At 35.9% G+C, this 15,500-nt stretch overlaps 1 long non-coding RNA gene across 1 annotated transcript; it reads left to right on the top strand.

Annotated features, from left to right (window-relative positions):
* The first annotated feature begins 2,581 nt into the window (after positions 1-2,581).
* Positions 2,582-13,903, top strand: LOC138708627 (uncharacterized). The gene is made up of 2 exons (XR_011334732.1): positions 2,582-2,720; positions 13,511-13,903. It is a non-coding gene; the product is annotated as an uncharacterized lncRNA (long non-coding RNA).
* The last annotated feature ends 1,597 nt before the right edge of the window (positions 13,904-15,500 follow it).

Raw genomic sequence — 15,500 nt, 5'->3', positions numbered from 1 at the left:
ACTAATTTAAGTTTGAATCCCGGAGGGTCAAGGTGAAATTTGTGGTGGACAAAGACGGCGCTTGGTGGTAGGTTTTAGCGTGATACTTCTGTTTTCCCTAACAGCTTTCCACCACTGCTCCACTAATCATCAAGTGTTGCTGTGCAGTTCGCCTCCCATGGTGCGTCGAGGGCAACGCTAACGGTAAAAAGAACTACAGCTTACCGTCTGTTGAGTAAAAGTATTTATGAACTCTAAAATTGACTTTATTTGACTGCATTGACATGAAGTTTAGCCACTTGTTGTCTTTTCTTGAGACTTTATTTCTCGACCTTGTTTAATAGCTGAGAAGAAGCGGAAAGATTTTTTACTATCATATGTATGCATACCTCTAACCTGTAGCCGGTGGTTGAATTGCCTTTCATGCCAATATAATTATACAATTGTAATCTAGATTAGATAAATATGTTCTGAATAAAAAGGATACTCAAGGACCTAATTCAGTATAACCTGATCTAACACAACCTAACGTAATATAACCAGAATCCCGGCTATGAAAAGTCTGAGCTAGAAATAAACATTGCAGATGATATCGCTACTATTTGGTAATTTCTTATAAACTGTCGATGTCCCTTATGTCGTTTTTTGCAGTTACATTACTCTTATATTCCCGCCTTCCGTGTCTCACGCTGTGCTGTACAAATTGTCTTCCGCTTCTAAATCTACACCAATTCTATCTTTTCCATATCCGGGGTATATGCTTACAATACTTTTTATGAACGGGATGAACTGTTTGGCATTTAGAACAAACAAATGAATACAGTATATATTAATGCGCCAGCGTGAACCTTACCTGGATTTATTTTCGCGTGTACATTCCAAATTAAATCATGATCAAATCAAAAAATTCTCTTCGTGCTCCGGTTACAGATTTTAAGTATACGAAAGTTAGGTTTGGTGAGTTTAGGTTTTTATTAACCGTGCATTCCGCGCATGCGCAGACAGTCAAAATGTTCCTGTTATGAGCTGCACGTACGATTAGTGATATTAGTGTCCTCTTCTGTTTCACTTTTTAAATTTATACAAGAGAATGGAAACTTACAGTAAAGTAAGTTCAAAAACGACGCTTCCTAGCGTAGTGGTAAAGCATCTGACTACAGTACGATACGATTATTTAGTCCTGACAGTCGCCAGCAATGTGCGCCTGGGTCAGGCGAGTTCATTTAGTTACGACAAGGGGTGTTTGGCTTAGTCACTCGCTTGCCTTCAGAGCAATCGGATGTCATGCGTGCGTTAGAGCGGTATGTTTCTAGTACAGTTAAGCTGTACTGCATTCCATTACTGACCGCTCGCCCTTCTCTCTACTTCGGAGCTCTCTCCACTACTCCTATTACTTCCCCCTTTCGCGTCGTCGAGCTGTCAGGATTGAATAATCGGTCTGTACAAACCGGAAGGTTATAGGATTTAATCCCGGGGACTGCATATGTGGTAAGTTAAAATAAAAATGTGTAATGCAATTAAATATAAGCTAAATAAAAGTAGAATAATAAAAGAGAGATACAGAAAGAAAGGAGAGAGAGATAAGGTAAAAGGAAACAGAAGATGGGGGAAAAAGGAAGAGATTATAGAAACAAAAATTGTATTTTAATTTCTTATTAATGAACATAATTTAACGTACGTGCAAAAAAACGACCTATGGGACATCGACAGCTTAAAATAAATTACCTAGTATTCTTTAAATTATCCTTTAAAAGTTGGTACTTGATTCTATCATATGTAGGCCTAAGAGTACGTGCACGTTGGAGCAACGATAAACGATAAAAGAAACGATATAGCGACGCTTTGGTATTATCAAAGAATCAAGTGTTCACATCGGAGCAACGAGGACGCGGGAAGCGAACATTTTGATCTATCAGTAGAAGATATTTTATGCATCCACTTAATGAAAGAAGATATATAGGAAATATCAGCTGCTAAGTTCAAGGTTAATATAACTTAAATACGTACAAAATTGAACCCGTTTCTCATCCCAAAGCTAGTATAAATTCATTGTGTTGTGATTGGTTCTTGTGACCACATAACGTATGTCGAATAAATACACAACTGATCAATTTGCCAATATCTATGATAATTACATTAATATGCCGAAATAATAATAAATCTATTAATATTAGGATCTGTTAATATCCACCGATCATTATACAGATTAAAATTATCTTCATCAGAGTATATGAACGACAAGAGCGAAGAAAATTGATTTTTTCTTTTTTGTCGCTTTATCGTGTCTCTTCGCTTTTATTGTTACTGCAATATCCACACCTTAATGATAATGCATGCTTCAATTCTCTCTGATATAGCATCGGTGCTTCTTTTATCGTTTATCGTCGCTCCAATGTGTACGTACCCTAAGTCTTCATTAGGAAAGCTAAAGTGGTATGAAGTGTACCAACTGAAATAAGCAATCTTACCTAAGCCGCGACTTGAGTATACTGTTATGTTGGTATGGTCGTCGAAATCAAATGTGTAGGCCATAATAGGTCTGTGCGCATGCTTATAAAGATACAATTTCTTTTCAACTTTGCTAAACTGCTTTGTTTTGTGACTGAAGTTAGAGATCGGTTCAGACAGTACCTTGTAGTCATTCTGACAAGTGGTTCTGTATTCAGTGCTAGTCGCCTTCAGTTTGTTGTATTTGACAATTTATTAGGAAATAAATATTTAGGTTCGAGGAATACATACTGGTTCGTATGATTATTATTTCTTAAAAGTGAAATTGGGTTGCTTGGAAAGTTGTGAATCTTTTGTTTTCGATATTGTTAGAAATTAGGAGATAGTTTTCAAGACGATATAGACTACTCCAGTGTGTGTGTGTGTCGGGGGGGGGGGAATCTTGTTTATTTCAAATGTTATTCTTTTAGAATGAAAGAGCACACATGAATGTGTAGTTACGATTGCAAAGACTTGATGTGTTACTCATGTTTTCGGCTCCTTGAGAACCAGATCTGTCATATGTTCAGGTTTTATCAACAGGACGTCTATTGGGTATAGGCTAGCTGTTTTGCGTGGTAAGTCTCCAACATTCCCAAGCCGGCGAAGTACTCGGCACGTAATTAAGATTACAAATCTGAAGGTCTGTTTGCTTTTGAGATTCAATGCAAATAAATACAATATAGTTTGGCTTAGCTATGAATTACACTTATTTTTATAATGTCAGTCACATAAATATATATTCTGGGTATTGATAATGAAAAGAATGACATTTGTAATGCCATTTCTGTATAGAGGGATCGTAGTTTAGAAAGTGCCATGGGGTACATAGGCGTCTCCTTACTGGACGTGTCCCCCACTTTGTATTGTAACTAAATGTTATTTACGTATTTTATAACCTACATAAAATAACAAAAGTAAATATATTCCATTTATTCGGTTATTGAGATTACAAATAACTAGAATATATGTCTATTTATAATCAATATTAAAGCGTTTATATCTGAAGCAATGCTTACTTAGAGTATTTACATCACTTTTGATATTTTATACCAGGCCTGCACAAGGTTTGCGCTCTCCGAGCCGGCTCACAGCTCATGAGCGGAATGCAGATATTAGCTGCGCTCTGTATAAGGGTGGACTGGAAGAAGGGGTGATCTCGTACAAAATATACACAAAAGGAAGTACTATTACGAGTGTTTATGAAATGAATTCCCGTTCAATGTTTGCAAAACTATCTTGGACTATTATTAATTAATAAAGAAATATTTATTTTACAGAAATTATAGAAATTCTATAGCTACTTAAATGTACAATATCATTTTGTTATATTTTTATTTATCAGTACATAAAAACGAGGTTTTATGCGATTGGCAGCTGAAAGAAACAGTAGCCTACTGATCGTAATGAAACATCAGTTACAGATGTTCGATGTCTGCTTTTATTAAAGTTGATTATAGAAAACAGTTGCTCACAAATATAAATGTTGAGCTAAACACAGCAATCATTTTCACAGCCAGCCTGTGTAGTCGTGGATATTATTGCTAATGTTTAGTCTTGTAAAACTCAACCAAGCTAGTAGTATTATTCAAATGATCTTTAGCCCTTAGGTTACATTGAAGATCAATAAGTTCGAGCTGTAAATCGTTAAATGTTATGTTCCGTCTTTTAGATTCCTCCATACTGTACTGTAGCAGTAGGTAAGCAACGTGAAACAGTTACTGAGAATAGGCCTACACACTGAACTCCACTAGATAGCTGAGTGATCGTTTCCCCTCTCCTCTACAGTATATAGAAAGTCTATTTCATTCTGACGTATCTTTCTCTCCGTTTCGGCGAGCGGTAAACACGGCTCTCCCGCTCCAGCGCGGGCGCTCATTGAGCACTGTTTGTGCAGGTATGTTTTATACAGTAGGCTGTCAGAAAATAACAGAAGTAAATATAGTCCATTTATTCGGAATACAAATAAATTAATATAGCCTATGTCTGTTTATAATCAATATTAATGCGTTTATATTTGAAGCAGTGCTTACTTAAAGTATTTAGATTTACTTCTGATATTTTATATAGTGAGCTAGGCTACGTTAGAAAATAATAGAAGTAAATATATTCCCTACGGTGAATGGCATTGAACCGCATGGTCCCATCTCCAGATATAAAGTCAATTGTAAGGTCAAGAAGAGAGTGCATTGGATGTGGCCAGACTAGTTTGAAGTAATAAAGAAAGTAACTTTGTAAATGAAAAAGGGCACGTATGAACTGATTATGTTAAGACTGTAAAGAATTTGGCAACAGCACGACTACCGTAGCAAGCGCGGCATTCACTCCTTAGGCCCATTACACACATGAAGAGATCTCGCTAGCGAGAAATGTGTACCGAGAAAAGTCAAAGTTTGGTAACATGGTACAAACAGACGTCCACACACTGGAAGAGATTCTCGTTCGAGGCAAAAACACGTTTATCAAAGATGTTTGATATTTATACTCTTTATGACGATTGAATGTAGAAAAAGATGAAGTAATATCACAGGTGGCGGTGAATTGTATTGTTTTTATTGACAATGAGGAAAGATTGCTGATAATTTATTATCCAGAAATCTTATCCAACTGGGCTATATTTTATTTTGGTGAGATTTATTAGTATTAATTATAACATTTGAAATTGTATCTATATGTCTTAACAGTTTACATAATAATTTTAATCAGAACATAGCAAAGAATCCTCTATCATATCATGAATTGCAAAAAAAAAAATAATAATAATAAAAAAAACAAAAACAAAACAAAACTAAGGTCTATTCAACCTGAAATAAAGCCTAAACGTATCATCATCCAAATCCGAAAGACCGAAATCAGTGACCGAAACTCGCCTTTATCTTCGTGAGATACAATGTGATTTCTTATCCAGATTATTCTGGGCCTATATTTTCTTTTACTTAACAAAATATGTTCATATAACTTCATTTCTTCATCATCTGAACATAGTGGCGTTCGTACATCATTTGTAAAGTACGACAATATACATAATCTGTACTATTTCCCCCAACGGGTGCTTACTGCAATCACAAAAATATTCTCTGCATGAAGGCAAAATATAGATCAGTGATCATCAACTCGCGTATGAACGGGCACGGGCAGTGCTTGGCTCATGCGTGCTTACTGTACCGGGCAGAGGACTGGTTTGTAACGTTGCGTTGTAGTGAACAGAGGCGGTTCTTGCCATCCATTCAAACAGATGTGAGAAGCAGAAAACACTTCAAAACGTAGGCCACACTCAAGAAATACAATTTACAGACATATTATACAACTCACAGTAACGAATATGGCAGATACGAAGAGAAGAGCGTGTAGCATTAATTCAACAATTGAAGGAAAATGAGCTAGAAGTTGTTTAAGATCACAATGTTAGTAAATCGGCTGTGCGACTCAGTTATAAAATTTCACTTGTAATAGTACGATATTATAAACCTTTTAAAGATTGAAAATTTGAAGAATGTTTAATTACAACTGAAGAACTTTTCTCAAGTGTAGGAGTTTGAATCTATCAGTTTGTCTCCTTCCACCGTGATGCATCCCATCCGAGGTCTAGCCGAGGACGTTCAAGTGCAACTAGTAATTATTTGTCGGTCTGTCATTTGTTGTTCTTTGGCAGTAGATGAAAATATTTATGTACGCGATAATCCCCAACTGGTGATTTTTGTAAGAGGCGTTATTGAAAACCTTCAGATTAAGGAGAGCTCTTATATATTGTTCTCATAGAGGATACTACTACTGGTTCCGACATTTTCATGTAGAGGCTGTAGAAATTATTTTGGACTTCCTTGGAATAAACTTATATCCTTGGCAACCAATGGTGCTCCTTCCATAGTTGGAAGTAAAACGGGTGTAATAAGGAATCTAAGGGACGAAGTGAAAAGCGTTAATGTATCCCATGAAGTTATTTCTATTCACTGCATTATACACCAACAGAATTCATGTGCAAAACAAATCAAAATGGTGTTATAGAAGTAGCCCAGTTGGAAATTATATCGAAAAGTCTGGCTCATTGTCAATTTAAGTATTCTTGATGAATCCAATAGCGAGTATGGCGATCTGTCGTATTATAGTAAAGTACGGTGACTAAGTCGTGGCAAATTATTGAATAGGTTCTTTGAACTGAGGGAGGAAACACCATCGTTCACGGTGAAAGAAGAAACGTCTGTATCATAAGTGAAAAATGAAAAAATGAATTTGTGAACTTGCCGTCTTAATGGAATTCTCTGAATGCTTTAAATTGTTTTCTACAAGATAACAACAATATTATTACACAGTTATATGACAGAGTGAAGGCGTTTAATATGAAACCACCTCTAATTATGGAACCTTAGCTTAACTAAAAGGATAAGTTACAGCACGTTTTTCAAAATTAACAACGATATAGGCATACTAGTTTCTTAAGACTTTGGATTTCGAAGAATATATTCACACATCATGACGATCTGCGCCAGGAATTTGACTCGAGATTTAAAGACTAGGAAAATTTTTAATTTGATTTTCGATTATTATTTGTAATTAGAACTTATTGATTTACTTTACGATAGTAAATTGAAGGACAAATCTCAAAACAAAAGAAGTTATCTGACTTTTATATGAACTTTCCATGTCTTAGATTTCCCCGATTGTACAGACATCCATTTTCGGATTCACATATCTGTGCGAACAGTAATTTTTTTCCTATGATGAAGATAAACAAGCTATGTCATGGAAGCCAAGTATCGGATCACAACTTAAAATGTGCTTTCACATTATGCACTCTACAAACAATAGTTCCAATCGTTGAGAAATTGCTGAGGGAAAAGAGAATTAAACAAATCCCGAAAAATCAGTGCTAATGCCAGTGTTGAGTGGACTGAATGGAGTTAAATTTCTGCATTATTATTCCTAGGATTTTTAAGTATTTTGTTCAACATTTTCCTTAACAGAAGCAGTTTACACATTTACAGTAATTGTCATGCATTACCCGAATAATTAATATGAAATGTGTATTACATTTGTAAAAGTAATTATAAATTTATTAACTTCTAACTTTGTTGAAAACAGGCTACAATGTTTTTTTTTTTTTTTTTTTCAAACTGCTTAAGATAGTTTATTTAGCTATTTCTATTTAACCCGTATCTTTTTTCATCAGAAAACAATCCTAAAGCTATGCAGTAAATTCATATTGTGGTCCCGCCGCTGAACGTCTGCCCTGTTACGACTTTTCGCGGCCGAGCGGGCGAGCGGGCAAGGGTTGATGACGATACAGTGCTCTGAGTTGGGGACCACTGTTATAGATGATCATAGCGAGACCTCGCCAAGTGTTTGGAGGAAGGCTCTTCGCCTCTTTCTCGCTAGCGAGATGTCTTCAAGTGTGTAACGGGCCTTACCTTCCTCCCTCTCTCTCTCTGCTGGACTCAGTCGGTGACGAGCGACAGTGCCCAGACTTGCAAGATTTATTTTAACGATTTTCGCAATTATTCAATTTAAATTTATGGCTAAACAGTTTAATTTACAAAAAATGATTCAAGACACTATTTAGATTATTTTTAGGTATGTGTTTGTATAGCAATCAGCATTTTACTCGGGCCATTACCGCAATAGAGCGCTGCAAACAATGGGCAAAGATTATTTTTTTTTCCTGTTTACGGTGCTTCACCAAAGGAAAAATGTAATAAAAGTTTTGTTATATTAAACCTGTAGAATCACCTCTTAAACGTTGGTGCATCGGTGAAATAACTCTGCAGATTATTAGAGCGAATAGCTTGTGTGTAACAAAAAATTGTAGTACCATATTGGTGGAAAGTTCACAGGTAGTATTCGCAGAATTTTTTTCCAAATATTTAACACCCTCTTATTCGGTAAGTAGGATCGTGATTCTTGTCCATATCGATAGAAAATCTAATAAAGAATCGTTTATACCTCTGGAGTATTTCAATAGCGTGGACGGTTTTCATGTAAATATAATTTAAAAATCATTAATTTGAAGCCACTGGAACGATACAACCAGATTGAAACGTACTTAGAGAGGGTGGTTAACGCAGCGAGACAGACCTGAGTTCGTTGACCTCTTCCATCTGTATTTCGAGAAGAAAAAAGACTGTTAGCGCCGATGTTGCCAGATTGCTGAAACTTCCAACTCAATTTTCTAATTAACCGTGCATTTAATCACAAAACGTAATATAGGTTTTCTATTCCTTTAAGCGTACCCTATCGTCTCTATCAGTCTGCAGGATTATTTCACTTCCACTCTGTATATCCAATGGGATTTTCTAAACTAGAAAACTCTATTGAGATACTTCTACTTGTATGTATATTAATTCGTGTAACTGTAGCCTTTTGTTTAAACTGTTACATTCAACTTTATATCGAACTGCATTTATTGGGGAGTGCGCATCTTGAGCATACAGTTTTCTAGAAAATAGTATATTAATTTTGAAAATAGAGAACAAAATGAAAATTTACTAGTAATCTGTTCATGGGCTTTTTCTAATATTTTCCATTAAAATAGAACTATGTAAGCCGAATTTCCCCCAAAATATTGAGATGTAAGGAATAAATGAAACATAAAACCGATAGCTCAAATTGTCAATGTAGTAAAAACGACTGGTATACTGAAGTACGCAATACCGGGAACACTGTTTCACGGTTTTAATCCATGGCGTATATGTTGGTAATTAAATCAGAAATATATACAGGGTGATTCACGAAGATTTACCATCTCTTACGGAGCTTATTTCTGAAGACATTCTGAGCAAAAAATTTCATAAAGCATTTGTCATATTCTTAATATTTTACCCTTAGAACTAAAGAAATAAGGTATTTTACAAACAACTTAAAATTCGTATAACTTTGAAAATATTGAGAACAGATGTTTATATGACTATTTTGCTCAGAATGCCTTCGCCTAATAAGCTCCGTAACTAAAGGTAAATCCTCGTGAATCACCCTGTATACAGGTACAGTTAAAGAATCTCAAAACTTAATGTATTGAGAGAGTGTAGACATTGTCAGACTAAGCTTTAGTGCCTAGTTTGTTAATACGGCATTCTTTTGTAATGTTGTACATTACTTTCTTCTTCACATTTTAGCTTTAATTTCGCTTAAAGAAGAAGAATTAATTTTTTGATGGTAAATTTATTTGCTATTTTGTTTTTAATATTAATTTCTATTTCACGTATTTTTGTCGGTTAATAAAACTTGAGTGAGATATTAAATTTTTTACGTGAAGTGTCGTAACGTTTTGACATGAAATGTTCGCAATTATTTACTTTAACGATACCATAGTTGTTCACGTGTCGGATGTACCATAAGACAAACTAAAAGGAGAGACTGGGATTAGGGGGTTTTGGGTGGGGAGAAACATCCCCACGACAGTGAGATGAGTGTTGCACCATTCGCATAGTGCATTGTGTTTGTGAAATGCAGTCGTTTAACATATAAGTAAATAATATAACTAACCTAACCTAACCTAACCCAACCCAACCCAACCCAACATAATCTAACTATGCCTCAAATATAGCAGCCAGATTGGAAATGGGAATGGAGGGTAGTAAGGGAACAATATTAATATAAGGTAAAGGTATCCCTGTCACACATGAAGGCATTTGGGGGCCATGGAGTTAGAGCCCCATGCTTTCTATGACATCGGCACTAGGATGAGGTGGTGTGGTCGGCACCACGCTCCGATCGCCTTTTACCCCGGGAAAGATCCGGTACTCAATTTTATAAGAGGCCGAGTGAACCTCGGGGCCGTTCTGGAAGTTTGGCAACGAGAAAAATCCCGTCACCACTTGGGATCGAACTCCGGAACTTCTAGTCCGTAGCCAGTTGCTATACCAACTGAGCTACTGGGCCGCCCCCAATATTAGTTAGGAAAGTTAAATTTTTGGCTTAAATTTTAGAGAAAGAAGGTAATAATATCCTGAAAAGATGTTTAAGATTCCTACAAACGATGAAAACTAAGTCTATTTGGATAAAGGAATTAGAAAACAACGTAAGTAGTTTAGGACTAAATTGGTTATGGCAAGAAATTGGTGTAATTAATATAAACTGAAGAAAATTGAGGGAAATAGGAAAATTTTTGTGTATAATTAGTAAAGGAAAAAATGGGAAGGGAAAAATATAGTATAAACATACAAAAGGTGCACATTAACTATGGAGTATTGTTAATAACTTCTTAAATTTTAATTTCACACAAACGTTTTATACGAAACCTGTTGGAGATAAACCATATAATATGTCAGTGTTCGAAAGCAATTATTCAGACATACAGAATGTGACAGTAAACTAATTTATTGAAATGACGCATATTAAAATTTACATATTCGGAATCTCCATTAAATTTTGCGTATGCATGCGTAGAAACTTTACTCATTCTTCCGTTTCTTGGCTCAACACTTTGTTAAACTTCAAATTTGAGACAAATAAGTATGTAAAATCATGTTCAGTAGGCCATAAAACTAAACAAAACACTATAACTAACCAACCTTTACTACAGATGCTCAAAATGAGAAACATTCACAACCAAAAAATATTCCAGTCTATCACGAAAATACTAAAAGTTTCCCACTATCGCTGGGAAGACGTCCAGTTGTTTTTCCTTTCTTAACAACGACACAATTTTTGGCTTGCTTGGTACATCACACACATCAGACTCTCTTCGAAATGTCCTTTGCGTTCTAATGAAGAAATTTGCAATGCAGTAAGTTTCAGCCAAATAAACACACTCCATAAAAGAATACTTCATGTTAGGTAGCTTATAATTACGTAAATTTTGCAATAATAGACGATAATGGACAATCGGTAGTCGTGTTACTTCAGCTATAATAGCCTATACTGATTCTTCCAGTCATTGCGATACTTATTCACTCACTCACTTCTTACTTACGGCTTATAAGGAACCCGGAGGTTCATTGCCGCCATCACATAAGCCCGCCATCGGTCCCTATCCTGAGCCAGAGTCCGTGTACATTTGTCCAAATCCACGGGCTTCCCCTCCGCTGACCGCAACGGGCTGAGCAGTGTCGCACGGAACTAGCCCGTGCTGTCACCTTGCACCACCGCACGGGTCGCGGCGGACTGCTTGTGGAGCGGTTTAGTGCGGTGGACTTGTTTGTATCAAAGCACGAGCCCAAGCTTCCGCTATCACTTACTTATGAACTGAGTTGGTGCGGGTTTGTGCTTGTATGTACGGTTCGATCAACGATCAGCTACTGTTTCAAACATTTGATTTCTGTTTTTCAAGATGAGTTCAAATAATGGTGCATCACAAAGAAAATACAGTCTCTGTGAGGCTGCTATTACACTATCAAAGTTCTTTGACAAAGAATATTATGATAAAATATTACATCAAAGATCTTTGATAAAAGATAGGATTTGGGGTATATTACACTACATGACATCTTTTCAGAAGATTTTATCAAACATGAACTAAAATTAGGAAGAAATCTCTCCTAACACTTGTTCCACAACAATGAACACGCGTTCCGTGGATTTGTTGATACTAATATTTACGCGTTAAGTTTACGATTTGTTTACACTGTTATTTACGCGTTAAGTTTATAACACCATGAAAAAATATCTGGTCAGGGCTTAAACCACGGATTTTAAGACGTGATAAGAGAGGTATACATCTAAACTTATTGAACTGCAAATTATTGAAAGAGCTACAGTGAGAGGACTTGAAAAGTTATACAAATTATTATAAAATATTATTTACTTACAAATGCCTTTTAACGAACCCGCAGATTCATTGCCGCCCTACATAACCCCGCCATCGGTCCCTATCCTGTGCAAGATTAATCCAGTCTCTATCATCATATCCCACTTTCCTCAAATCCATTTTAATATTATCCTCCCATCTACGTCTCGGCCTCGCCAAAATCTTTTTCCCTCCGGCCTCCCAACTAACACTCTATATGCATTTCCGGATTCGCCCTAATAATATTAATGTTATATTATAAAAATTATTTATTTACATTTCATTTGCTTCATACTCCGATATCAGAATTTTTGTGGTAGCAACAATCTAGTTATATTTGCGTTCCACCATATTTGTTTCCAGGTATAGAAATCTTTTATCAAAGATAACAAGCTGCACTTACATTTAATAAGATCTTTTATCAAAGGAACTTTTACAAAAGAAAACCCATTACACTGTCATATATTGTATAATATATATTTTATAAAAAGATCTTTGCAAAAAACTTTGATAGTGTAATAGCAGCCCGGAAAAACTTCATCACAGACACCGGCCGTGAAAGCATACTTTCTAAAATACAATCTCTCTAGATAAAAAGTAGTGAAGGAGAAAATCGCTGCTAGAAAGTTTAAAAATACAAAGTCGGATAAAAATTTCAAAAAGTACCATAGGGACAGTTTTTAAATCTGTGTTCGACAGCAGTGGAAAATATTTTAATTTTGTACTGTGTCCTGTATGCTTATGCCACACGCCAAGCGCAAGCAGGAAAGGAGTAGAATGCAATCAACTGGTGGGATGACGTCACCGCACTGAGGAGTGCGGTGGGCTAAGCTGGGCTGCGTAACCCAGCGTGATGGGCTACGAAGCGGCCGTGCCAAGCAGTGTTGGTCTTGGGTGGGCTGGGCTGCTTAAGCATTAGGACTGATAGTGCTGCGCGTAGGGCCAGTCTGCAGGACTCTGTCCTGAGCAAGATTAATCAAGCCTCTACAATCATATTCATCTCCCTCAAATCCATTTTAATATTATCCTCCCATCTACGTTTCGGCTTCCCCAAAGGTAGTCATTACGATAATAAAATCAAATTTCAAGTTTGCAATGATTTCCGCAAGGAAGTTAAAACTGATTAAAATGGTATGTATTTATATAGATCATGCTGTTCTACTGTTTAATTGTGTTTGATTTCATAGAACAAATCCAATAGCTACTGAGTGTATATGTGTGGGAGAGTTGGGGAAACGAAAAGTGAAAAAAATATATATCAATTAAATTTTCATACCAATGTTTCCCAATTGCTGGCTAATGTGAAACGGGTAATTTTTGTTTCAGCGTAGAACAATGGCAGATAGTTTGGAACGTCTCGCCCTGGAACCATTTATACGCCATTTTGATACTCTTTGTTCATTGTTGATGGAAGATACAACTGACAAAAGAGAAAGAGCGATTTGGGCTTCAGCAGTTGCAAGGAGACTCAACATAATAATTACAACAACAATACCGTCAAATTTAACAAATTGTTTGGTAAATTTCCTATTGAGCCACGTAGACTTCAAATATAGTTGTGATAAATTAAAACAAATGGAACGTTGGCAAATGGGCATTTTATTCGACATGGTGGGTAGCTCATTCCACTCGGAAATCACCAGAATATCAGCACATCCTCACATCTATTTCTGTATATCTCCAAGTTGTATGAATAGATTCAGTTCAAATTTTATAGAAGCTGTTATTTGTAGTAAACTTCAAATTCTTCAAAAACTAGAATCCCTAATGTTTGCATCATACTTTGTAGTTACAAGGAGTCATATCGGTTCAACAGTTTTTCCGAAAACTCTTAGACTGTTCAGTGGTCGGTGTAACGATCATGAGCTGAAAGTGCTTGTAGATTGTTGTCCGGAATTGATACATCTTAGACTGACAAACTCAAGAAGACTAACTGACGCCAGCATAAACACAATTTTAAAGTTACGACATCTGGAAAGCATTTATCTTGGAAGAACATCAATGTCTGATCTTGGATTCAAAACCCTTGTATCTAATTTGGTGAACCTCGAATCACTTCTAAATATCAGTTTCAGTGCATTCAGTGTTCAAAGTTCTAGAGAAATATTTGAAGTTGTAGATATGTTTCCATCCATCTGCAAATCTTCGTACATTAAAGATGATGATCACACTATTGTAAGCAAACTAAATAAACTGAACGGTCTTCGAGGACTTCGTCTGAGGTGTACAAGTATTCAGTTATGCTTCCATCTTCGAGATGCTTCCCGCACTCTAGTTTACCTTAGCGTTTCGTTAGAGAACTACGAAATAGATATAAGTACATTACAATTTATAGGTGCGACGTGTTTGATGTTGAAGTGTTTTAAAATTGAAGCTTTTGTTTCAAAAGTATCTAATATTGGAAATTTTACTATTTCGACACCCGGGTTTCAAAAAATTGAATGTTTGAGTATAAAAATGGATGCTGACATTTTCTTGGAAGAAGGACACGTACAATTGTCAAGATTCTTAATGTCAAGGTGCACAAATGTGAAGAGGTTACATGTGGGGCTTTCTAGATTTTGCAACAAATTTGCTTTGATTTCGAACGTGCTTGTTCATAATCCTCTCAATTCCTTAGAGGAGATTTATTGGGATTTCGAATGTGAGGGTTGTGATGATAATCAACTTGCAAAACTCATGGTAGAGAAATGCCGGAATCTCAAATTGGCTGGTGGATTTTCCAAGGTTAGTATGAATAAAATTCAGGCCATAAATAAAAATGTTTCATTCTTTCGACATCCTGGTTTGATAGTCACACGTGCAGATAGTTGTAAAAATCCATCCGCTAAATGATATTCCGACTGTTATAGATTTTATATCTCTTGACATGTCTTTTTTTGAATGCATATTTTAATTTAACAACGATGGATTATTTTACTGTGTGGTATTGAAAGTGTGTTGTCGATTCAGATTTATGGTCAAAGCTAAATCCTTCCAAATTCAGCTGATCCGGGCGCCATATTGAATACCTGACCAGTGCAAAACCCACTCGGACATACTTCACAATTAATTAATTAAGTAATTGTATTGTAGTGATTTTTGCTGTACATACTTATATTTTATAATTTTGAACTGTTGTGTAACTACCTGTAAAGAGCTAAATATATTAAGTAAGAGATGAGGTTAAAAAATATAAGACTGAAACAATTTCGTGTCTTATTATAGTTTAGGTCTAATTTAGTTTAGTATAGTAAAGCCTAGATCTATATGTGCTAATGACGAGTGAATAATAGAAGGTAAGTGAAGTGAAGTGAACCATACTATTCAGAAACGA

The sequence above is a fragment of the Periplaneta americana genome, chromosome 11 (assembly GCF_040183065.1).
Source record: "Periplaneta americana isolate PAMFEO1 chromosome 11, P.americana_PAMFEO1_priV1, whole genome shotgun sequence".
NCBI classification, from domain to species: domain Eukaryota; kingdom Metazoa; phylum Arthropoda; class Insecta; order Blattodea; family Blattidae; genus Periplaneta; species Periplaneta americana.
This window is presented reverse-complemented; position numbering and strand designations above follow the sequence as displayed.